Raw genomic sequence first — 26,894 nt, forward strand, 5'->3', positions numbered from 1 at the left:
TCGCCTTAACACTCTGAAATTAATTATCCGATATAGGAAGAGCAAGTGAGCTTATTAATTGCCCCAATAATAAATCTCTAGGAGCATAAAGAGCACGTGTTCAGCGACAGGGTAACAGCGCTGCATGGGTGGGTCCGCGAAGAATCCGCACCGTCGTTTTGCCAATTATCGGAGTAGAGGAAGCTATTAGTTACGTGGTTTCACCGTTAGCGTTTGTCGATTTTTTCCCCGATTATTTTGCAGTACAATGCAACGGCAAAAACTAATAGCCTAGACAATTAAATAATGAAATTATTTCCTGATAAGATGGGTGGAGTCGGACCTTGTCGGCGCTATTTCAATTTTTTCCAACCCATTTTGTAGGACACGACGTTTGTCTTAAATGGTTTCGAGCAAATTCCTAATTGTAATTACACAAATTCGTGACAGACATTGCGTGCTTCATCGAAGGTTCCCCGATATGAAACGGCCGACCTCACCTGTCAATAATTAAAATTGCAGGAGTTTGTCGCGAAATAGACAGACATTCACCGAAAGGAAGCAGGGGGTTCGTGAGCTTTGCAAAATTTTCGAAATCGTCGTGATTCGTTCGAAAACATCGGGCGCCGTTTTTAATTTATATAACGCGAACGATGAATTATCTAACGGAGGTTTGCGGTAAAATTTCACTTTTGCTCGAAATGGCACTCGATACAACAAGGTAATATATTTATGTTATTGATGATGGTGAAGATTGTGGAAGATTTAAAGGCGGCTGTTACAACATTTAAACCCACTGACCCTCTGGACATAAAGATTCTCGGCACTTTTAAAAAACAAAAACCGAGGGGTTTCAGTGACTGTAGGACAGAATGTTGGATTAAAGAATTTTTGAAAATTTGTTTGTCGAAATTGACAACTTTTTTTCAGAAGCGTTTTAGGTATCCGAGCCCTTCAAAAGCATTTTGAAGGGACATTTTGAGAACAGAAAACATTGAAATGACAAGATATATACATATATAAAAAAAAAAATCGTCGAATAATGCCTACATCAGGACTGAGACATGTGGGCCTGTTTTTGTTTGGCACTAACGTTAACTTTAACCTCAAAACCTGACTGTCCACGTTATTTAGCATATAAAGACAAATTCCTCCTATCCGATATCGTAAACCTCTATTGTAACTTTATGTAAATGTAAATTTGTATAGATTTAAGGTGTTGCTCGAAGAATTATGAACCCATGATATTTTACAGCTATGGAAGACATTACCTTAACTGATCACAGAATAAGTCAAACGGTTATTTGCTTTCATGGAGCGTCATCGTCGCATTCCAAATCCAATTCTCCACAAAACCATCACCTTCGACGAAATCTTTCCATAGGCACCGAACGGAATCACCGGGGAGCTTTCGCGCCAAATCTAGAACCCGCATGTCATTCCCCGCGAACAATAAACAAAGACCCAAAGAAATGCCCATCCGAATTTGTTCATGGAATAGATCCGTTCTTTCTCCGCGACTTTTTCACAAAGAGCGTCTGTCGCCTGCTCGAAAACCATAACGACCCGCATCCGACAGTGTCAAATGTCAAAAATAGCTTAGCCTACCTTCACGCCAAGAAATCTAGCCACTTTTACGGCACTCGTATCACAGACTAGGTTACCATTGTTGCGACTAGCTCGGCTTAAGGTCGACCGTGTTAAATTCAATGTAAAAATATCGTGGGTGGGGTCCAGCGATCGAAACAAATAAAAAATTATGACGCAGCTAATGACTCGGTTTCGTTTTAAATCAATAAAATGGGACAGGTGGACATGGTCGAGATGGTATCGTGGGGCTTATCGGACGACGGGTTTTTGCCCAGGTACAAATGGTACAAGTGTAGGTGCCATGTCCACCGATTTATGAGGAACCGAAGCCGCAAAGTCGCCCGAATAAACGTTCAAAGTTGGTTTTATTTAACTGTGTTTAATTAAACCGTTTTTGTACGTTGACCGGACGTTGATGTGAACGTTGATTTTAGTGTGAACCGAAATAAACGGTGCGACGTCTGGGTAGGAGCGCATATGGGACGCTGTGCTCTCGATTCTCCTTGCCGGAAATCGATTCGTGTGGTCAGGGCTTTACGCAAGTCCTTACGCAAGAATTTTCCAATTGAGATTTCACCGGATACTGGTCTGCTCCGGGCGCTGCGTCTTGTGGTGTACCACGCGGAGTGCAATTAAAATTATCATTTTACGATGCGAAAAAAATCGCTAAACGTTATCTTTAATATACAGCCAGTTAACCGTGATGTGTTATTTAAGGTTTTATTAAGGTCCGTGGGATTTACTTTACGATGGGTTTATTGGCTTTTTTTCCACAGAATCATGGGCGGCATAATTTTTCTAGGATGTTGCGGATTCGTGTCAGAATTTCGCCGTGAAATTTCACTCACTTAGGATCATTATCGTCGAGTATTTAAACGTTTAGCGGTGCAAAACACAACAAAGACTCCTTTGATGCTGATGTAGGTTAAACCCATGTTTGAGTGTTGCGGTATCCAAGTTCAGTACTAAATGGTGCAACAAACAAACATTGTGGGGGACTCTAATTGCAGCCGTAATAGAAATTGCAATTTTCTAATTTCACGGAGGAGGATGCCAAGTGGCATAAGCATAAGCTTGAGTCATCAGAAACGTTGGCACATTTTTTTTTTTCATTTATTTCGTACTAGATATTATTTTAACGTACATGATAAATCACACGTACTAAGAGATGAAAATTTTCTTTGAAAGGTTGGCCGTCTGGCGCCTGCCCCACCTTTCCGCTGTTTCCCAGACTGAATAACCCACTCCACAACAGAGCGATAAATTTCCCGGCTGAAATTCGACGCTTTACCATTTATTGCAAAAGCGCGAACACGTTTCGAGCCAATCAATCCTTCATTACTCCACCCTGCGTAATCTTAGCCGCCAACTTGATGTATCGCCTCCAACATCGAAAATTGCATCTAATGTTCACCTGATGGCGTGAGCTTTCTCGATACGGCCGCCGGCAGGAATTCCCGCTAACAAATCATTTTCCCGACGATCCCGCCGTCGGTATCGCTGTTTCGCCCGCCGCCCCTCTTCCCTCTCCCGCGTGAATTTATAGCGCTCTTAATCTCCCCGAAAAATACCAATAGAAACGAATTAGAGTAAAAAGCGAGTCACGATCCGAAACTGTATCAAATTATCGAATAAAAATGGCCATAACTCAAGATTGTCTCGCAATATCGACAAGTAACAAAATGAATTATCGGCTGACCCATTTCCGAAAATTACGATCGTTAATGTTGAACGTTATATTAAGGAGAAAAAAATAACTACACGGGCCAGCTGCCTAATAATAATGTACTTGAAATGACTTGCGCAATTGTTGATTGTTTGGACGAGATAGCGTGAGCTTTTGATCTTCGAAGGAGAAATTAAAATTTATGGACGGCGACCCATAGGCGATGAAAATTGAGACGTACGCCCATTACCATAACTGTTTCGGATGGAAATTAGAAAATGCAGTTTCTAATGGCGTGCACTGATAACGCGGACGGAGATTTGGCAACGAGGTTTCTAATTTATGGCCGAACCGACGCGAACAAGTATCTCCTGCGGGCTACTCGTTCCCGATATCCGAGACTGCTAGTTTAATGGGTAACGAAAACTAGAAAGAGGACACGATTTTTTATAAACGTTAGCAAATCTTGTCGGTGATAATTAAACTCTTGCATTTAATCATTTATGTGACAACTCATTATATTAATGGTTGTTGTCGAAATTGTCAGCGATAAATCTATAGTGGTTAGTTTTTGACAAGGTTTCGTTACAATTCAATTACATTTTTTTTAAAGCAAATTATAGTTCAGATAACTTTACTTTCGTGATAAGTTTCCATGAGGTTTTATTTTATTTTTAGTCAAAACAAATGATTGATTATATCTTTCGGTCGGTTTGCGGAACCCCAAGTTTCCGGACCTCTTTCTGTCAAATTATGCTCCGTGTCAAATTGTTTGTAATTGTCAAACTTAATATATTTTTTTTTTTAAGAGAGAGCAACGTAAGATCCTGTTAGCATCGTTTTGCTGTTCTTCCAACGATAGACATAACATACATTGTAACGAAGCGGGATGCTTTGTGATTATAATTTGTAGCCGCTGTAGTATACTGCATGTTTATTCATCTGTTTTAGGCGACAGGTCGAAGAAGCAAATAAATATCTCCTATTCATTTATTTATATTTACCGAGGACATTTTCTTGTCGAGATATTTGTTGTGTTGGCTTATATTAATAAAAAAGTCGTTAGCCTTAGGGTCAATATTTGCTAAATCTTCAAGTGGTTTTTGCTACATGTTTCTAATTAAGTGGATTATTTGTTTCTTTGTTGCGCAAGCAGTACTTAGCTTTCATTTTATTTTGACGTTCTAGAAGCGACAGATTAAGTCAAAAAGTCAAGTACGGATCGAGTGTCTTCTCCCTTAACCTATCTTGTTCCTGTGCAACAGGTGCAACATAAATATATTCCTCCAGCGTGGTCAAGTCAAAAAGCGGTTTTCTATAGACCTGTCAAGTGCGAATTGACAAATACACGTACATTAGCATAGGTGTTACAGTTTCTTTGTAGTACAAGACACGACATGCATATGCAAATTGGTCCGGCTTTACGTTTTATTATATTCAAATTTAAAGTTGTCACTTGCTCACCGCACAAACCGTGCGGGTGTTCCCACAAAGCACTTTAACAACACATGAAATTAGTTAATGACTGTCGTTTATGCAAATTGAATTTATTCATTGATGTTTGCTTTGTCGGTGGCATTACTCCTCCGCATTTCCACCAAAAAAAAAAATCAATCCGATCTATTTTTTATCGTGCCAAAGGTTTCAAAACAGCATCTCACGATCTGTTTCGAAACACAATTTGCGAACCGGACGCGCCATAACCCATATATTTCGTCAATTTTTTTTTTTCGTATTAATGTTGGTTCATTGTTCATGTTATTATAGTTATTAATTTCGAGACCATCGACCATGAAAATCTTAGACAATCTTCTAGACAAAGCAGTCCGACGAAATGCTTTTTCGTACAGGTCCGTAACGAATTTAACGAGCATGTCTCGTAGCGATTCGGGGAAGCGGGACCGTTCCTGGTTGGCAGCGGGTTTTTCTAAATTACAAGTCGCCTACCGCTTGTGTAAATTTTTAATAGTGTGAAATTCCTTTTTCAGTTTAATTTGAAGAAATTATGTTCCGCCTTCTATTTTATATGGATATAATGGATAATTTGATGGATTGTTATTTGTCACATCCGGCACTAAGCGCTCACGACGAATTAGGCGATTCCGTGAACCAAGACCGCTTTTTCGATCTCGAGGAATTTTGTTTGTTGCGGTTAAAAAGAACACACAACGCGTAAATGTTTTTCGAAAAAAATAAATTTCAAAAAATGGAAAGCCCGTTTTCGTGGAGCCCAAGTCTCGGATCAACTCGTTGGTCGAAATCTGGGTTTGCAAGCTTGGTAAAAAAAATAACCCAAGTTTCACACTCCCACCGTAAATTGCCACTATTACATTCCTGCATCGGAATCGATTTAGCGGCACTTGGAAACAACCATTCCCATTTTTCTAACGAGGTAAACGATAACTCGAAAGAAGCGATTTATCACGAACGCTGTGAAAAAATGCAAAAATAAATTACAAATTGGCACCTGACAGAGTACGCTTATTTATCGGGTATCTGATTAAAGAAGTACGAATAACAGTGGGAATAAAACGAACAGAGAGAAAATTATCGGTCGTTCTAACGTTTCCAGAGATTGTCTCGGTGATTGCGTCCGAGCAATTTTCAGCAATTTCTCGAAAATGAGGACAAAAACCGACTCACCTTTCTTTCATGCACACCAAGATGATGGAGAGGTGTTGATGCAAGGATCTGAAACAATCATAAATCTTATTAAGATAGGAAAAACATCGATGATTTACGCACCTCTCAGCGTGGTGCTGAGTAATTGATACGGTTTCATACTATTTTGAAATGAGCCAATCGGATGTCATTATAGCGCAATTGCTTCGGTTATTTAGCCAATGGGTAGATGGTTGTTAATTATCGACCAATTAAACATCGATTATGGCGATAATTTCCTGGAAAAAAAAACGGCGGGATATGAGCACCCGGGGGGACTCAACCTTGCCAAAAATTCTCCAGGGGTCACAAAATCGAAAGCAATTTTTGTTGTACTCGGAAAACGATCAACAAATTACCCACTTTACTTAAGCAATTAGCGGAAGCTAAAACTATAAAACAGCGCAAACACAGATGTTGATAATCTGTGTATAACGAGCGAGAACGTCTCCGGTTTATTTGCCCTAGACGCCCACATCTCATTTCGAAAACGTTCGATTTTCAATCAGAGACTAGTCCGGTGGATGACAGAACGAAAAAACCACTCCGACAATTTATTGCTTCGGTTTCGAACAATAATTAATAACAGATGATGTTATCTCATCGGCTGGTTTACGAGCACCATAAAGGTAGAATCGTTTGCGTTCGATGAATGCTTGGTATTTCTCTGAAAGGCTCGGTTCTTCAAATTTTATTATCGACTCCGAACTGGGTCTGTGTGGCGGGAATTCTAATAAAATTTAATTGGTTCTGGTCGGTCGGACCGTCACATCCGCGACGGGCGCCGAAAGGTTCCTTTCGCGGACCTATTCTTTCAGCGAGGCGTTAATCCCGGTTGTAGGCGACTTAAAAGTCCCTATCGCAGTCTAGATCTGGGGTTTTTCAATGACAGGTGTTTTGTAATGCTCATAGGCGTGAATAATTTCGTGGAGGATTTACATATAAAGTGAATTTTAATGTGAAAAAATAAAATTTAATAACGAGTTTCCACCACCGAAATGGGTCGCGTTATTGGCAAAAAAATCAAAAATGACGGTCGCATATGTCATGCGGGCCAGATGTTGTTTACTTTTGGACGATAATCAGCATATGCCATCGAAACACTGTCACCGGTATCAAGTTTCATATATATTAGAGAAATTAGAAAGCTGGCAAAAATTTTCCAAAAAAGCGAAACAATACAGCCAATTTGTAACAAACGTCATTACGCTGACATAAATCAGTTTTCAGAGCGTCAAGCAGCGCCGGTTTCTCTCTCTCTCGCTCTCGTTGTTTCCCGTATTCCGCCTCACTCCGTCCACCTCGTCGCCTTATTCATATGCAAATTGAAACTGCCTTAGTTCCAATCATAATGCGTTCGTTCCCACTTTTATTTAACATAATCTTTCCCACCGGTTTGTCCGAATCTACATTTTTTTCTCACAACTCGACATAAATCACCCTAATTACCCCGTATCCCTATCAACCACTCATTACGAGCTCTTTATCGCTCCGTAATGGAATTAATTTCGTCGGCGTTCGTAATATGAGAACAGAGAAGTCATATCGTAAATCACAATAGATATTGCGACAAGACACGAGTCGTCGATCACAGCGGCGAATCGGGTCAGAGTGACGTCACGAGCGCCATTTTCCGCCGATTTTGAGGTTAGGGTTTGCGACGGGAGCGCTCCTCCATGTCGTGGGTGGCCGTGATCGACGCTTGCCTTTTTTTTCTTGATTGTTATTTCCTTAGTCTGTTTGATTTCTCACAGTTGACCCCGTTCGAGATGGAGAGTTTTGCAAGCGAGCATTAGACTTTGCCAAAGGCTAGAGCATTATGTCTGCACACAACACTGATTTCACGGAATGTCTGGAGAGGTTTTTCGCGATGAATGGATGTGACAAATCGGGAAAATTTTGAGAATTCTGTCGGTCGGGAGAAGGTATGCTTGTAGATGGTTATCAGGAGGATTGAGTTGTTTTGTAGGGGTGGGTGGCTGACAAGATTTATAAGATGTGGTGCATTATAATAAAAAAAAAAGTTGAGCCATGTTGTTGTTTTCTACATTTTATAAGCGTCATTTAACTAAGAAGAAAGTCTTGTCTTTCTGAACTAGTATGCGTCCGGATTGGTATGTCAATATTTTGCTTTCCAATTACGGTCCAACTAGCTGTAAAGTAGTCAATACGTTGTTTATTTGGATTGTACTTATATATCTAAAACTGGAATCGATCTTTTGAAATGTTAGAATTTTGAGTTTTCTGAAGCTCATGCTTAAAGTTTTTTGAACTATTTTTTTTGAGCAGTTTTCTCATTTTCTGCTAAATAAAAAAAGAACAGATGCCTAAACTACATTTATCTTCATCAAGAACATTTGGTTGGTGAATGAAGCGTGTTGGAAGAGTTAAGTTAATTCTTTAATTACCGTGAAGCATAGAAGTAGTTCTACTATAAAAGGATCGGACAAATGTGTTTGCGAGATTTATTTTGTGCTACCACTTTTTGGGTTACTAAGTTGCGAGTCCGCGCAGCCGTGAATTCTCCACAGTTCCATTTCTCTCAGGAATTGGGTCATTTTTATCAAAGTTATTGCAAGCTCATGGTCGCCGGTCGCTTCGCGGAAAATCCTCTTACTATCGGAGTATGGGAAAATGGGTGAAACTCCGAAATTGTCTCTAAAAAAGACAAATTCCTCGTCGGACTCATACCGTGACTAAATCCACTATTAAATTTTTTTGTCCGTAGTTACAGTTAGTTCTACTTTGACGTTTTTGCGCTGAGTTTGGCATACCGAGCGTCCGATTTTTGTGGCATCTGCGCTTAATTGCCGGATTTTTTGATTGATTTCTTCGTAAATACGTAATTAAACGGTTGAATGCTAGCCGATTTGAATGCGACGTTGTGTTGGCTCAAAGAGAATCAATTGCTAATGAGCAAGGTACTGAATGGACGGCGTGTTCTTTTCAAAGAGAGAAAGTCGGCGGATAGTATCCGAAATAATTTCGACACAGTTTTTGCGCAAAACATGAACGAAAAAATCGTAATGAATTAACTAATAAATTACTCTCAATTGCAGTTTCTATATTTGGTTAAAAAACAATTCGAGTTCGAACTCACGTTTGGGTTAATTATGGTGCGGCTATTAAACTAGTTATGTAATGGTCGGTTAATTAATTACCAGAAAAAGTAAAGAAAGTACCATTTTGCTGGCACAGACGTCGGAAAATTTGCGAATTATAATGAATTGCTCGACGCGAAGCGAGTGCCTAAAAATCGTCGGCAAGGCAGCTAGTAAAAATGTCATTGCGTAATGAACGACTTAATTAACACCACAATTACTAAAATAATGTATACACAGAGGAAAATCTAACTCGTTCAGCAGAGCAGAAACGCAAAAAATTGCTAGTCAAGGTGAACCAGTTTGATAACTGTGAGATGGATTCTGTGCTAGTGGCTGTTTTATGCTTCTCAAACAATAGCTTTAAGCTCTGCTCTTGCAAAATACGTACGTGCAGAGATTTTTTTCTATATGAAAGATCGTAATTTCTTTTATTACCATAATTGCTTCTCAGACAATGCTATCATCATTAAAATATGTTAATTAACATTTCGATTTCCCAGTATCGATGCTTGTTTATTGAATTCTACTCTTTAATTAAAACAAATCGATTCCTTCCTCTTTTGTTCGCGATGGTAAAATTGGAGAACGGACAGACGATGGTGCAAGCTGTGGGTCAGTTACTCGTAATTCAATTAATCTTGTGTGTGTGTTGTTTGACAAAATAATTACTTTGGACGCCTACTGGTGATTTCGTGGAGCGGCTACCGTTGACGGTATGGCATTACCAGATATCGTCTTGGATGTCTCAAAGGACATACCTCCCTTTCCTCTATTCTTTTATTATTATTTTTTAAATATGTGATTTTGATTTTGGTTTTGGTTTCATTTTTCTTATTTGCGCATTTTGTTGAGTCTAGTTTACTGGTATTTATTTTTTTTTGTTTGCAGTCCTAGTTTTGGAGTCCCTCCGTACTAGCCTGGAGTTTCTAGAGACCTTAGCATAGATTCATCATTACTTGTTTGTCATGAAAGCAAAGCTGAATAATGTTCTGAATTACCATTTTAAGGTTGTCTTATGTCATTATCTCTTCTTTTTAGCAATTTGAACATGTTAGAGGAGTTGAGCTTTTAAAGAGTAGATTCGTTTTTGAGAACAGCTCAATTAATAACAAAAAATTCAGCACAGGAAGCATTGGTTATAAAAATACACGCCCCAATGACATCACCATCTTGTGGTTGAAGAAGTAATATATCAAAATGCCAATTCTTAAAAAAATAGAAAAAAATATCTGAACAATAGTGAAAATTACATTTATTCTTTTCAAGGCCAGCTCAAAGAAACACGCATGTGACGTCATTGCGACATTTCGCAGATTCGGAATTTCCTCACACTTATTTTGACGTTTTTTACTTTTGTTCATGAGTTTCGATGAATTCTTTTTATTAATTTTTAATTGTCGCTAGATCTTTTTTCTTCACTTGTACCCGTTTGGTTTTTTCTGACAGTGTCATCATCTTTCATTTTTTGAAAAAGCTAAAAATTCTTTTCCAACAAAGAAAAGTGAAGGTAAACACTATTACTACCAGATTATGTCATGGATTTTTTTGCAAATAACATCAATAGTGATTAATGGATCTCACATTTTGTCAATTCAGCTGATTTTTTCATCGCTATTATTTTTGCCCACGCGGTACTACCCATTGTCATCCATCAAATGGCGCACATGATTGGCAGCAACATTTTTGTAAAAGTGACACGTACAGATTTTGATTGATTTAGCGTTCCTTTACGGTATTTACATACATTTACATTCAAAAACTCTCGAGTGGAGAAATTGCGAAATATTCGATTTTTGTGGTGGTAAAGAACTCTCTAATATCCCTGGAAGCGATACTGGCGACCATCTGACGAACATCCATCGCAAATATTGTCTCTGTTCTGATTTCGCCCGGAGTTCCCAAGGGGCCACTTAGAGTCCACTGCTGTCTCATTTTTCAAAGCGCCAGCCCCAACAAGCAGCATTTGGTTTTACAAGCAACAACCTTGGCGAGGTGATGCGTTTTTACCGTCCGCTTGCATTATTTATAACGCACTCCTCGTAGCACCGCATCAACACTTTATGGTGTATACCATTATCATATCGCGCCGCTGATCTCGCGAACATCCTCAAACTGGGTTCGTTCCGTTCCTTCCGGATGCCGAGATTCGAACAACAGTTAGAGGATGTTGGTGCTTGACATATACGCTACCTTGAAACTCTATTTAAGTATCGACTTTAAAACACGACCATTGATTTATTTCTCAACGTCTCAAAGGCCACGTCATCCATCGGCCGTCTTTTTTTCTCCGGCTCGATGCCTCGTTATTTATTTGCCCTTCGGTCTCGATACGATCGCTGTTCGCGGAATTTCGTGCGAAGCTCGTTACGAAATTTCGTCTGGTGAATCACCAGGAGTTGTAGCAACAACGCGCCGATTCTTCTAGCGGCGCGACCGCGCCTTTATCCTTGCCGCAGGACGCCGTTGGCGGCCCATTCTTGTTTCCGCAAATACAGGCAAGTGAAGAAATGTAACGGCCTGTGGCTGGAGCTTTCAGTCATCTGCCAGAGATGGATGGGTTTTGGTTTCTACTGGTTTTGGGTGTTGTTTACATATGGTTTTTGTGTAATTTTTTCTATATATTTTTTTTCACGTGACTTTCTTGAAGGTTTTGTGAGAGGATATCGTTCTATTTTTTTTTCTAGGTATCTGTATCTGGTTACGATCAGCAGTTACTTTTTTTTATTTTAATATTCGTGTTTTTTTTTTAATACTGGGGGTCCAAAAAATGGGATAAATGTGCAATGACTGAAAAATTAAAAAGAAAATTCGAAAAAAAAAATTATGGTCTCTCTGTATCTTGGTTTTATGATCAGAGGGTACTAATTTGACCACTTTTGTATCTTTTTAATACTGGGTGTCCAGAAATGGGATAAAGTCGTAAAAATAAATTGAAGTAAATGAGTATGTAAATACCGAATATCAGGAACGATTAATCAAAAAAACAACAATAAAATGTGAAAGAGTTCTATGAAAGCATAGACGATATTTCGCATTGGGTAATGTTGTAATGTTTATTTGTAAAGAGTGTATAACACTGAGTACATAATCGTGTCACTTTTATGCCTTGCTAAATTTATTGTTGCTCTTGTTAAAAAAAAGTTAATGATGTCATAACTTTAAAAGCGGCGGTGTAGTTTTTCATGGATTTTAATGCTATTTTTATAGCATGTGTTTTCTTTAGTGTAGTTATTTGAGATTTAACTACTATATTCAGGTTTTATTTCATTTAAGGTATGTAAGTACTAGAAAATTAAGGTTTATTTAACAAAAAATAATGTCGTTGACATAACAACTTTACGAGCTTCTGCCAAAAGTTTCCAGTGTGTTCGTAAGATGTGTATCAAAGATCTTAACTTGTTCAACGAAAATTTCTGATGAATTCATTTTTCGAAGAAGTTCCTCGAGCTCATTTTTTTTTTTAAACACATCTATGGCTTCACAAAATATATTGTTTTTCTATGGTGTTTCCCAAAAGGAAAAAAAAAAAAGAATTGCCAAGGAAGTACATTGAAAAAATATGTACCTTATAAAAAAAATGGTACTAGTAGTTTCAATGTCAACAACATTGTAAGTCACCTAAAAACATGACAAGACTTAAATCAACAAAAAGTACATGTGTTTGAAGTGAGTGGCTTTTACATGTCGAATGTGTTTCAAATTGGATTTTATCTTTGACGTGATAAACATCGGGGAGTATTTTAAATATTAGTTTTAATTAATTTAATAATCTTTTTATTTCGTCATTGTTATTATACTTAAAATAACAGTTATTAGTTTTATGATTTTTTTAAAGCATTTTTTGTATTATCTAATTTAACGTAGGAACACAAAAGAACTTTTTTGTCAAGTTTCTTTTTTAGTAAGAGTTTTTTGTGTAATTGTCTTAATTTATTTTGAGCACTTGGATTATTAACTTTTTTGAGAAAAATTCACCTTCCTTTTCGTCGTGATGTCGTTATTTGAAAAAGAACCTCCTGTTTCACTGATTCTTCTAAGTTAATTTAAAATTGTCACCTACTTAGGAAACAAATTACGAAAGAAAAAGCTACAAAAAATGGGACATTACAAAAGTAACCCTACTGGTTTCAACTTTTTCTTTTTTCTTTTGGAAATATTTCTTCTCAGAAGTGATGTGATCAATGTATGCGGTTTCTGTTAAAAAGATCCAGTTGAGATGAAACATCCTGTATAACCATGTCATAACGGTGAAAATTTTTTTAAATGTCTGCTTCATTTCCGAATTCTGCTGGTATGTCCTATCTTTCGCAATTTCGTCCAGTGACTCAGCAAGGATTTGCTGCAACGCACCAATTCCCACAGCCGCATGTCCCCGCCTTTATCCTTGCCGCAGGACCCCGTCCGCGGCCCATTCTTGTTTCCGCAAATATACGCAGGTGAAACGTATGATAAACGATCGAGCCCATTGCCGGCTCGTGTGGCATATTCGACGAAAAATCCGGGCACCTGTTGCAACGGTCATGCTCTGTTACACGGGCTTTTGTCCGCTAATTGCTCGTGGGACAGCGCCGGGTTTCTATTCCAGTCCGGGACATTTCCATTACTTTCGCTGGCGGCAATTTTTCGCCGCGGTCATGTGCAATTCTGCAAACTCATTATTAGTCGGTTTTTGCGGTGGTTTTTATTCATTAATGCGTTTTAATTAAATTTGCATTTAGCGGCGTTCGGTGGTACTTTCGAAAAAAATGGGCGCCTGGAGTGCGGCCTTGCGGCCCGGATTTTTCCGGGCGCGATCGCTGACCCGGATTTTTGAGCGTGACGCGTTACGTGACGGCGAAGAGACCCGGGGGTTTCGGGTTTATTGCCGCTGTCGTAAAACACCCCATGCAGAATAACGAGCGAGATTTGCGGTTGTAAATATGTAGTTTTAGCGTTTTATGTTTGAAGTTAATTAGTAAGTGGTCGTTTTGTGGAATTGGATTTTATTTCGTCGGCGATCGTATTGAGATTTTGTGTTGTTAAATTATAATTAAAGGTTAACAGAGCGTTTACCGAGAGTTGTAAAGTGCCAATCCAGCAGACTGTAAAATGACCGTCTTCTGGGTTCTGCTACTGATGGTTTGCTAACATGGGAGGGCATGGTTTTTCTAACTGTGTTTTATTTTTAAATTTATATATTTATTCGTATTAACATGATTAAATATTGTTTGTTCCTACATGCAATAACTTGAAGTATTCTGATAACATCATGGGAATAAAAAGATAATGGATTGTCGATTAGACATTCGTTTATTGAATCGCAAAATCCATCAATGTCGACTGAGCATGCATTTTTCTCTCGTTTCCATATTAAAATTATGAATAGTTTTCGCAATCCATCAAAATAGCCTTCATCTCTCGAGTTTCCGATTATAGCAGAGAAGAATCCTTCGGTGAACTTTTCACAAAACCAATTATAGTGGTTTTCAACAAAGTTGTAAATCAGATTCCACAAACTGGCGTCGGTGAGATTTTATGTAAACAAAGAGAGAAGTTTGTGTGTACACCAAATAAGTAATATCTTCTTTATTCTAGGCACTATTTCGTTTCAGTACATTGCTTCTATCTGTATAAATAAGTTTTCCCTAATCTTCAAGACCTTGTTGTCGATTTATTTTTCAATTTCTCGATTTTTTAATATTTTGATTCTTCAATTTTCTGATTTTTCCACGTTTCGGTTTTTTGATTTTTAAAGTTTAGATTTTTAAATTTTTCTATTTTCACTCGAGTTCTGAAATTTTCGGTTTTTCAGTTTTTCCATATTTTTATTTATCAATATTTCAATTTTTTAAATTCTACATTTTTCGATTGTTTTAATTTTGTATTTTTTGATTTTTCAATTTTTTCGTTGTTAAATTTTTCGTGTTTTCAATTTTTCGATTTATTGATTTATCAAGATTTCGACGTTTTAATTTTTAGGCTATTCAATTTTTAAATTTACATTTTCAATTTTTAAATGTTCCCTTTTTCGATTTCTCGATCTTTTGATGATTGGTTACTCAATGTTTCAATTTTTCAGTTTCCCATTTTTCGATTTTCCGACTATTCGACTTTTAGATGTTCAATTTACCAATTTTTCGATCGCCAGTTTTTCGTCATCTAATTTTTTGAATTTTTCAATTTCTCGATTTTTCAATTTTCCGATTTTTCGACATTTCGGCTTTTCCATTTTCAAACTTATCGATTTTTAAAGTCAGATTTTTAAATTTTTCTATTTTTCACACGAATTCTGGATTTTTCGATTCTCCAGTTCTTCGATATTTTTTTCAGTTTTTCGAACTATTAAATTTTTAATTTTTCAGTTGACTTATTTTAAAATTTTTCGATTTACAATTTTTCAATTCCTTGGTTTATCGAGTTTTCAATGTTTCAATTTTTAATTTTACGTTTTTCCTTTTTCAAATTTAAAATTTCGATTTTTCGATTTTTCGATGCAGTTTTGCGTTTTTCCAATTTTTTGTCATTTCAGTTTTGGAATTTTTCAATTTCTCGATTTTTGAATTTATCGATTCTTCAGTGTCGATTTCTAAATTTTAGATTTTTCTATTTTACACTAGATCTATCGATTTTTAAATTTTTAAGTTTTCAGTTTACTAACTGGTTTTGAAATTTTCGACTTTTTAAATTTTACATTTTACAATTTGGAATTTTCATTTATCACCAATTTCACAATTTTTGATTCTGTCTTGCCATCTCGGTTTTTCGATTTTTCACATTTTCGATATCTCAGTTTTTCAAATTTCTATTCTGGGAATTTTTCAATTTCTGGATTTTTTTTATTATTCGTATTACACTGCACCTGTCGGAATTGACATACATGTCCTTGCTCAAGTAATAATACGAAAACGCTGAAAACGTTGACTAATTTGGTAACTTCAAATTTTCCAAGCTTGTAATTTTTTTAAAATTTTGTGTGGTAGTACTGCAATCAGGTACATTTGGCTTATGACGACTGAAGTTTGTGTTCACATAAGCCTTTAAAGCATGTTGGTAAAAAGTTCAGAGTGGATTTCGTTCTCTCTTGGTTGCATAACAGAGAAGAAGATAGAATGATACAGTTGCCAGGACTTGGAAGAAAACTTGTACGTGTCTACACCATTTTACATTGCCTGTAATACTTTTAAAAGTTTCTAAGGCCTTTTTATAGTATGTCGGTACATGTATGTGTAGACTAACGATGGCTATTAAGGATTCTAAAAAAAATTAAATACTGTGAACGATGTACAAAGGAACAAAAAGTTCGAAAATGTGTGTATTCTTGTATTATTACTGAGGCAAATACACCATTTTTGGAAGTTTAATAATTCCACATTCTTACTGTTGTGAAACGGATTGATATTATTTTTAATTTTAAGGAGCGGAACTAGTACATTTGTAATATTTTTGCGCTTTCCATTAATTTTTTCAATTATTGAGTGTTTATCAAAATAAATTTTAATTAAAGAAAATTTATTGCGAATATAAAACTACTGACATTTAATTAAGAAAAAAAAGTAGTGAAACATCCAAAATTCCATTTAAAATAGAACCAGCATAAAAACGAATAAAAAACTAAAATAAAATATACACACAAATAGATATGTTAATGAAGTACATTAATACAAATTAATAATAAAACTAGTTTACGTCGAGTTCAGCACACCGGTTCAGTAAACGACTCCATTTTTTTAAACGTGCCCATCAAAGCTGACATATAACCCAAATTAAATAAAACTCGATCAATTTCAGAATATTTATTGCGAAATAGCGAATCCGTAGGCAAGTCTTGGCACACAATGAATCAAGGGTTCCTACTAGATCCAGTTTAATCGCAATATATTTGAGTGTTTATGGCCGTAGCCGGCGTGAAAATTTTCATTTAAATTTCAAATCGGTGTTTACATTTAGATTTCTAACGGTTAGCCGGTAGCACAAAGAAATCAGGCACTCTAAAAGGAAAAATTGTTATTTTTAATATCCGAAGAATCTTAAGTGGCTCTATAAGACATCTTTATGGTGTGTTAAAACGTGTTTTCATTATTCAAATTTGCAACTGTTGTAATGGGAATGACAGGTGTTGTGTCGGGTGTAATGGATACAATGGACAAAATGGTGCTTTTGAGCGGAGAATTAATGGCGCGATTTTTCACGAGGGTTCGAAAAGTGTCGCAATCGATCATTTTTTGAACCTTTCGGGCGTGATTTGCATAACAGGGAGTTGGTTCGGTCGACATCCGGCAGAAAGAAATCTGTTCGTCTATAGGTTACGTTGCAAAAAATGCTATTGCTCGCCTAGTACAAGACAATTTCTCCGTGGTACATGATCCATATTATTGCCATTTGGTAGAGAAGGTCGTCGGCGAATCGTGAGCGCCCAGAGGAAATGGGTGGTAATGGGTTCACACCTCCGAGTGCCTACCATGCCATTAGCGCACATTGTTGTCAATTTCCACGCGAAAATAAGGTCGTTCAAGGCTCTTTTGGCCGCCTACGCGTCGCTTTATCAATTAGAGGCAAAAATCCGCCGTCAAAAATCTAGCCCGAAGACGGAAAAAAATGCGCGAAACCACCTCACGAACTCACATACAAGCCTCCCAACTAACAATTTAAATGCAATTTGTGATTAGATAATTACAGTTTAATCCAACATAACCTGAACATTATGTTTAATAATTGATAATTCCGAGAGCCTTACTTAGTCTCTGCAGAAATGGAGCGTTTGTTAGCCGCAATTACGCTAATGTTAACTTTGCTCAGCTTTTTGCCACTTAACGTTCGGTTTTAGAAAGTGTCCAACAAATTCCATAAAACTCCTCATAATTACGTTTATATAACGCGGATTTTTCCGGCGATATCGAAAACATTGTCTCGTTTAATTGCGTTTTGCGCAAGCGCCATTTTTGCCGTTTCGTGAAATTCGTGTCCCCTTGAAATTTCAATTAAGCGCTCGGTGAAAAGTTAAGCAAACAAATTTTATATATTTAAAGCATTAACAATGTAAATACGCGTTTCAAACGGCATTTTAACAAGTCAAGTGATCCTCAGCTCGATTGTTTGCTCAAGGATCTATTTTTCCGAACGGGGCCCGTTCGAATTCGTCATGTTTAAATCATGACCATTTTTCGGCCCACGCTATAAGACGAAATGCCGCCGCCTACGCGAAATGCAACGGAAGGAAATGTTGCAGATCCACACAACCATAAAAACGGCCAGATTTTATCGGCGTCCATTCATACCGTAGCGCTAAACTAATTAGAGGACCGGAGGAACGTCCGTTACGATTTGTGTTTTCTTTTGTGCCGGATCGTTTTCCTCCTTTGTGTTTGTTTGTTTTTTTTTGGGGGGAAGAGGCGCGATGCGAGAGATTATTATGTGAAAGCTGAGGGAAATTGCATTTGACAGGACTGTAATTATCTTGATGGTTTTTTGCATTTTTGCATAATATTTGATGCGTGCGAATGTACGGAAGATGCAGGTTGCAGGCTGGAGGACGTCAAAGAACGTCATTTTCTCTAGATGAAGATGCATTTTTTCGGTAGTCATTAAGTTTCGTGAGGAACGGGATGGTGATTGGTAGTGGCTAAGTGTATATTTGTATTTTGATGTTTTTTTTCCTCGTTAATTTAATGCTTCAGATGGAGTGATTTGTGTACTACTATTGTTTTTTTGTGTATACTTTGGTTGCCGTGTCTTCTTGTTTTTTCAAATCACAGTAAGCTGCATTTTTTGCTCCTTTCATTTTTTTTCGTATCAGTATGACGTCAAACTATGTAGATTAGTTCTTAAGTTGGCCAAATTGGGTTTTAGTAACAGAACGACTGGTTAGGTGACATCGTTTTTACCTAACAGATTGCAACAAGTTGAAATGTTTTTTCTAGAGTACCACAAGGTTCTCTTTGTGGACCCATTTTGTTCGTAATCTTTATGAATGATTTGATGTTTCGACTTCAGTAATCAGATTGTTTCCTTCACGCATAACTGTTAAGGAAAAAGCCTTATTAAGAATTCTTTGCAGCCAGTCTTTGTAAAGGTAAGCATTTTTGTAATTGCAACTTCGCCATTATGTCAATGAAAAACGCGGAACAATTAAGTTACAAAGTCCCGAAGAGCTTCCAGCGCGAATTAGCTGCGTCTGCATTGTGCAGCAGATTAATTAAATTTTGCTAACAATAAGATGCCCAGCAGCATATTTCCTCTTTACTGCTCATTTTGAAATCGCAAGTCGAAAAAAATCTCTCGAACACAATACGTGTCGAGGTGGACATACGGCCTTTGTAGAAAGCTGGCTCTCATATTTATAGACAAAAGGTCGACCTTTTAACATTGTGAAATCGCCACTCAGGCATAGACAACAAATTTTGAGATTTTTGAAACTGGATTCCGCGACGAAGAGAAATACCGTACCGAAACACGAGACTTTTCGTTAGAAACGCGGATTTAATGAGATTGGACGTCCGATTTGACCATAAACAGATCGGGCGTATGAGAAATGGCGAAGAACCAATTACGCGGGCAGCTGTTCACGAATAAATTAGGTTTATTAATAGTTAATATTAATTTGCTTAATTTAACGCTTCATTAACATATTTATCGCGTGTATATCATCTTCGGTCGTATTTTTCTCGTTCGCGTGTTAGGAGGTGCCACAGGAGGCTGGTAGCGGGCCTCTGTTGTTCGCGTCCACTTGAGCGTACCACATATACTGACAGTAATCTCTTATTGAGATATCTCCGTGAAGTAACCTACTTTATTAAATTTTTACCGGAATGTTGGTATGAATGAAAGCGCACGGCCCGAAGCCATCGAACCCCATTCCATCGCATGTATCGGAAAACGTGTTGTTACCAATGCACATAAAGTAAAATTGATTGAAACACGTTCCCGTTATCTCATCCACTAAATCGTCGTTTCGAGATAAATCAGAAAGAGCAAGTATCAGTAAAAGTATTAATTATGTTTACTTCAAGTCAAAGATCCGTCGTAAAATAGATGTTTGTTATTACCAGTCTATTGGCCATTACTCTGGAATCCAGTAATGCAAGACGGCAGTTACTGTACCTGACAACAGCTAATAGGGAGAGTATGCTCCCGAAGACTATAACAAATGATTTAAAAACTGTTTATGCTGGTTTTATGGTTATTAGACCCGAGGGCGAAATTTTTTCTTCGAAATTTCGCTGGGAGTTGCTAAATCGCGTTTGCTTTTGTCTGGCTTTTTGTGGTTCATTGATGTTATTTTCGTGGTGTTTACAGGCGTGTGACGATCTCTGGGTTTTCTTTGTCCATTGAGGGTTTTTTTTTAAACGATGACTAACCTTCGGGCGAGTTTTGGCGGCGGCACCAAGGACACGATTCGGCTGGGAGCTTTTTTTCCATCGGCATCTTGTTCGACTAAAATTGTTTTTGTGTTTTGTTGTGTGTTTACGTAGATACAGCTGAAGGTTTGCTAAATCGAGGCATGCGATATTTTCGCGTTGGGAGTTGCGGCGCTCCAGGCCATTTCAGGTCGGTTTTTAAAAAGGTTTATGTTTCGAGTTGGCTCTAGCTTAGAAAGCGTAATATGAATTTAGTACTGTAAGTTGATTCTAACTATATTAATTAACTGGAGGTAAGCTAGTTTCATGGTGCTATTTACTCTAAACGGCTTATTGGATGGCCATTATGTAGGTGTTAAGACGTTGGTCGACGAATGTTAATTGTGTATATTCTCGAGTTGCGCAACAGTTTTCGGAAATGAAAAGAAGAAATATAGGTCACGTGTATATTTTGCAACATTTTACTACATTCGTATTTTTTTGAGATATTAGATATACAGATATGGGCATACAACGAGAAAGTGTTAAATGTATAGTGTCTAAGAATGTTCTCAGTTTCCATAAAGATGATACTCTATAACATAAACATAAACTTAACACGCATCTTTAATCGGGTAATGAGCGATTTGTGTGAGAATTACTATGAATTTATGACGGTATACTTAAACGCATGCAGAGAAGTCTTACGCGTAAAGCTCCAGTGAAAACTCAAAATTGAAAATTGTATTTATTTCGTTCGCAATTCTGTTGCCGTGTAAACTGACTAGTGTCGTCTGAAAAAATGATCACTCCAATCATCCATAATCACTCTTTTAGTCATTGACATGACTTTCGTCTTATTGTTTTAGCAGGAGAAAAAAGGAGTGGTAAAACTAACATACACTTGACTACAAAGACATAGCACAGTACAAGTTAACGTCCAGTGCCGTTTATTATGTTTGTTTTTACATGTCACACCAGCACGGTACAATCCCATAGCCATTTATAATCTGCGATAAAATAATTGTTTCGTAGTCAGATGCTGTAGAGCTAATTATATTGTTAAAAAAAAACTTCGGATGATACATCCACAAGATTGCATGCCGTTTAGTTGAATTTGTGGGTCAAATGGTCTTATGATATTCCGTAAGTAGTCGTTATTGATGCAGAAATCTAAATTGTCTGTTTGTTAGACAAGACGAAATCGTGAAATATTACTAAAATTAAGTACGATAAGGAGAAACGAGCACATTGATTTGCGCATGAACTATGCACAGTATAAATAAAGAGATAATTTCAAAGAAGAAAAAGACTAAATTACCGTAGCTCCGAGTAAATAAATCATTTAATTACGCACAATCTGAAGAAAATTGGCCGTATTTAGCATAATTACGTAAGAAATAAAATTGTCGTTTAATTATATTTAATGGAAAGAGCGACGTTCCTTCCCGACCACGCCGTGACAAATCTCGTGCCATTTGTACAACAATTTGTCAAATGTCAGCGTACATTTTAAATCGCATAATTTAGCGGCGAGCATTGGCGATAGTCTAATGAGCACTACCTACATAGGAAGTGATCCCAGCGATAAAAGAAGGAAAAAATTTAATAATAACAGTAATAACAATGTTGATTACAAGCCAGAAATCTCCCGTAGGCATGAGCAATCGAACGAATCATTGGCACATTCACAGAAACAACACTTCCACGAAACCACCTTCGTCATTTCTCATTCTTCTCCACGATCCACGTGACGAAACCCGTCCGAACTCCCGCTTTCGTCATCGCAACCTGAATAAAATAACCATAAAACCACAATTTGTATAATCAAGAAAACACAAATAAAACCCATGAAAAATCCGATCAATTCCGAGATAAGAGGCGCTTTTTCGGCCGGGGAACCAATTCTGCCCAACAATGGGCTCGGTCACGGTGTCGGATCTAGGGTCAAGTGGCGAACGCCAGGAGCCACAGCGGACGTTAAAATTTTTAAAGTCGATGGTATTGTTGCAGAACTGGGGTAGAACTAACATAAAAATGTGTTGAAGCTTTCAAAGCTTCCAAATAGTGACCGCTTTGGTTGACGGCGGCAGGAATAGGGCGTCCCCTATGCAAATTTCCTGCGATCGGCGGATTTTTCGCAGGAAGAACGTTACCGTTTAATAATGGACCTGTTTGTGCAAATAACGGAGGCTGCGGGCACCAGAAACAGTAGTGGATGCAGCGAAGAGAAAAGCTGTATTTAGAATGGAGGAGCGGGGGGATGCTTAGAGTCACGACCTACGCTGCGTGATGTCCCCCCTCAATTTCCCCCCCGAAGCGCTGACCAACTGACCATGCGGAACTACTCGCCAAGTGATAAATGTCTGCTTGTTATAATAGCTCTTTGCGAGATGTGGATGATTGATAGATCCTAAAAAGGTAACACAAGTGCATGCAACGGCTCTGGAAGAAGGTTTCGGGCTGCGCGGTGGCGAAATTAGCGATTTTTGTGGGTGTGCTCGGGTTGGAGGGGGAAAGTGAGGTGAAAGCAGATGAGGATCTGTGCAAAAACAGGTGCTTATTAATTGAGTCGATTAACGAGAACGGAGCATCAAAACAGTTTTTTGCGGACGGCGGTCGGTGAAGATGGACAGGGCGACATTGAGGCTGAGATTGAAGCGAAAACCTGGGGAGACGAAAAAGAAGTTTTTAGACGACCCACTGACTTTGAACTGTTGAAAGAAAAAACGAAGCAGCTCAGAAATCTTGCTTGGATTGTGTTAGCTAGAAGAATAAGTTGTATGCAGAAACTTAATTATATGTACACAGTGCATTGTAAGTCAAGGCAAACGTGAACCTTAAAGTGTTTGTCTTTTGATTTTTTCGTTGATTTTGGAGCAAAGGTTACGTCTTGCCGGTGTTTCTTTAATTAAACTAGGGGTCATCAGCGATACAATCGACTCCTGTTCGAAGCCACAAAAGCTCACAAAAGAATCCGTACAAGCAATAAGTTTTATCTCTTCATCGGTCGTCGTTTATGCGCAGTCACAAAATAAATTTAACTTTATATCAAAAGTAATGTAACTGTTAAAGTAAGCATCGTCCTTAAGCTCGTCAAAAATTTTGAACTTTCTCGTCCGTGTCATCGCGATCTTGCTTTGAAAGATTTACGGCCATCGTCGACATACATTTTTGGTCAAAGAAACCTATTTCGCTGTCTGAAAACTCCATCGGTCGCATTTTAGTTCTTTTTCCCATAAGAGAGCAGCTGGCTGCCGCAGCGTTGCACATTTCCAAGACTAACGATCCATTTACTCCGCGAATTTCCTAATACAACGTTGCAAAACCTCTTTCAGGCCATTGAGAGTACGGGCAGACGTCCGATAAGGCGGAAAAGCACCACAATAAATTACAATTAGTTAATATTGTCAATAATTCAGTGGAAAACTAATTGGCCAATACGCGTTCGAGTATCTCTAATGGAGTCTGCAATGATTAATGTCCGTGTAATGTAGAGATATCATGAGATTAACATAAATCACACCGCGGTACGCAAACAACACAATGACATTTTTGCCACACAACGCTCAAATGAAGATGGAATTTATAATATGACATCAATGGATGTGAGCGGTGCGGGCACTTCAGTCGGGTGTATATCTCGCAACAATATCGTCATTACATCGGATATTCGCACTTAAAATTCAGCTTATCGACGTTGGCATCGATTATGCAGCTAATTGCGTTTGCGTAATCTGCTCCGGACAAAGAAATTTCTTCGCGGCCATCCGATAAGACAATGCTATTAATTTCGGCAGTTATGCAACCCGAACACGCCCTCGAATTATCTAGGATTAATCGAAATCAATTGTCTCCGTTAAGGAATATTCCCATTAGAACGACAGCCTCGTATAAATCTAGCAGCGCCCGTAATTACAAGAGAATTTCTAATTGCCTTTTCTGGGTCCGAGTGCTGACCTGCACCGCCCCAACCGGAGCACCGCTACTACACTGTCGCGATTTGGGACGAATCGTGGATTCCTCGGAATGTGGAGAGCGGATTTGGCGCCCAACGCGGGGCCGGACAACTACTGTTATGTTATTAGTTGGAGGCTGGACATTGACAAATGTAAAAAGTCAAGATGGTCAAGATATCCTTTACAAGAACAAGCAATTAATGATCGGACCACGAATCGAAGAACTTAATTTGGACACGGATTGCTTCCACCGAAAGCAGGCGGATCTGCACACGTGGCGGAAAAGCACAAACTTCGAAGAGAGATTCGGTGATAGAACGAAGCGATTTTTCATTTGGAGTTGATTTACATATCGGTGACTCTTGGTTGGCGAGAAATCTACACAAAATTTGAATAGCTAATGAAGAAAAATTGAGGAGGTTGCTGGAATATCAAGGGGCAAGGTTGGGATCGGTTCTGGTTTGGAACAACATTTATTCTTCTGATAGGTACACACTTTCTTTCTGGTAAAATTAAGTTTCCGTTTTTTTACTTTGATTAGAATTGCTAATGATTTTTTTTATTGGTTGCTTAAAGATATATGAATTATTTTAAAGATCAAAATGTTAACTGGAGTAGATCAAATAGATATATTTATTTTCAAAAACTTATTTTTGGACATTGATTTCCTCAATTTTATATTAGGACCTTATTTAGCTCGAAGCTATCAACAATGTTTAGTTGTAGAATCAGATATATTTCTAGTATGAAGAAACTAGTGTGAATGAATCTCTGACAGGTTATCACCGTACAAGGACTTCCTAGAGTTATCCTTCGTTGTCTTCTGTTTAGACTTCCTTACATATTTTTTGCACTTGAAGTTTTATATCCTGCAATTTTTCTGTTTATGGGAACGGCGCTAATTTCTTTGAGAAAAAACATGAGAATATCTCCCCAAGCGGATCCAAACTAGACAGTTTATGTTTTAATAAAAATTTTAAAGCTCCATTATGATTCTATCTGTTTCTGTTAATGTTCTTATTTCCTCGTTATAACATGCAAAGGTCGTGCCAGATCCTTTAACGAATTAATTACAAAGAGGTTCAGGTCACGAAGATAACATAACATGACAAAAACTACTGAATTTATGTAATTCTGCGATAAGGAAAACACTATCTTCTGCTACCATCGTATTCCCACACCCACCAGACCAATGGTAATCACCAGCAACCGGTAGACTTAATTGGTAAATTACAGCTTTACCTAATCACATATGGAGTGGGACTCGTATAAAATATTGAGTCGAACTGAATACCTACAGAAAACTACTGTAGGGCAGTCTTTAATCTTCACATAGCCGCGAAATATTTTTTCAATGTCGTAACTTCTGTTCGAAGTTAGTTTTTTCGTAACATTCCTAACGTTAGTGTTACAAGGATTATTTTAAAGCAATGTACACTTCCTTAAAAAAAAATGTGCAGAGTTGTTTACACCGAACTTGTAAACTCTGAAGGACTAATACTAAATGGAAAAAAATATATAATTGTACACAGCAGACAATCCCTACCCAGGAAAAAAAAATTTAGTTGGGTCTTTGACTATGTTCCTTGTAATTAATCTTTCCTTATAACTGCTATTATTTCTGTCTACCCTCACTCTTCCACATTAGCTCGCAACCACCTCTTACCATCTGTTCGGTAGCCCAAAGCCCCGTCTTGGCACAGTCCTCCTCAATAATTATCCCTATCGCCTCCGGTTTCCCGGATCGGCTACGATTCCACAAACAGGTGCAATTTTATCCATTGCCCACCGGTGTTATCCGCGTCCCACTCTTGTCAATAGATAATTCATATTGTTTATGAACATCGCGTTTACACGCCCAACCATTTATCAGCCGCACATACAGGAACTATGATAGCGCGATGTTTCAATGACAAGATTAATCGCTTCTTGATCTTACGCTTTACCGATTTGGCGTTGGAATTATCCTTCATTGTTGGCACGATCGCCGCCGCCGTTTTATTAAGGCCGATCCGATCGAAAAATTTATGGAGGTTGACAGGAACCGAGGGTCCGCACGCACCGAGCCGGCGCTTCTTCTTCGGAATCTTCCGACTTTCTCGATCTCGTGACGAAGATCGATAAATTTGAGGAGATTAAGACTTCGATGGGTTGAGGTCACGGAAACGGGTGATCGATGATGACTGTCAGTGACATCCGAGCTGGAGGCACGCGATGATTTTTCATCTGGGTTTTGTTTTGGGACGGTTGTCAGTGGGTTTGTTTTGGGCAGGTGTTGGTGGGTGATTGAGAGCCGAAGGGATATTTGGGCCAGATTTTTGGCGCGGTTTTGGTGTATCATTTGAATTAATTTAATTTTGTAGATGTTCGATTCACTGTTGAGGTATCTGCATTTCCAAGAAAGGCTAATTCTGTCGATAATTGCTCGAATAAATTTCGCGACGGTTGATTACGCGTCAGCAACCAACCCACCTTGAAATTTTTGCCATATCATATAGCAAAAATTGCAGCCGTCGAATTCGAGTTACAAATTACTCTAATTAATTGCTCTCATGCTTCTGATGCGAAGAGAGCTCCTATAACTTGTCATTATCTCGGTGGATTTTCCAGATTTCGACTGCGG

At 38.1% G+C, this 26,894-nt stretch overlaps 1 protein-coding gene across 1 annotated transcript in view; it reads right to left on the bottom strand.

The window, feature by feature from the left end:
* LOC135137066 (transcription factor Ken) overlaps positions 1-26,894 on the bottom strand; it is a 106,936-nt gene that overhangs the window by 20,840 nt on the left and 59,202 nt on the right. Inside the window, exon 4 of the mRNA XM_064066604.1 lies at positions 5,879-5,926. The gene's annotated coding sequence lies outside the window, so the exon portion shown is untranslated. The remainder of the gene's footprint in view (positions 1-5,878; positions 5,927-26,894) is intronic.

The sequence above is a fragment of the Zophobas morio genome, unplaced genomic scaffold (assembly GCF_036711695.1).
Source record: "Zophobas morio isolate AGI-343-1 ecotype UQ-CSIRO unplaced genomic scaffold, CSIRO_AGI_Zmor_V1 ptg000028l, whole genome shotgun sequence".
Classification (NCBI taxonomy): Eukaryota; Metazoa; Arthropoda; class Insecta; order Coleoptera; family Tenebrionidae; genus Zophobas; species Zophobas morio.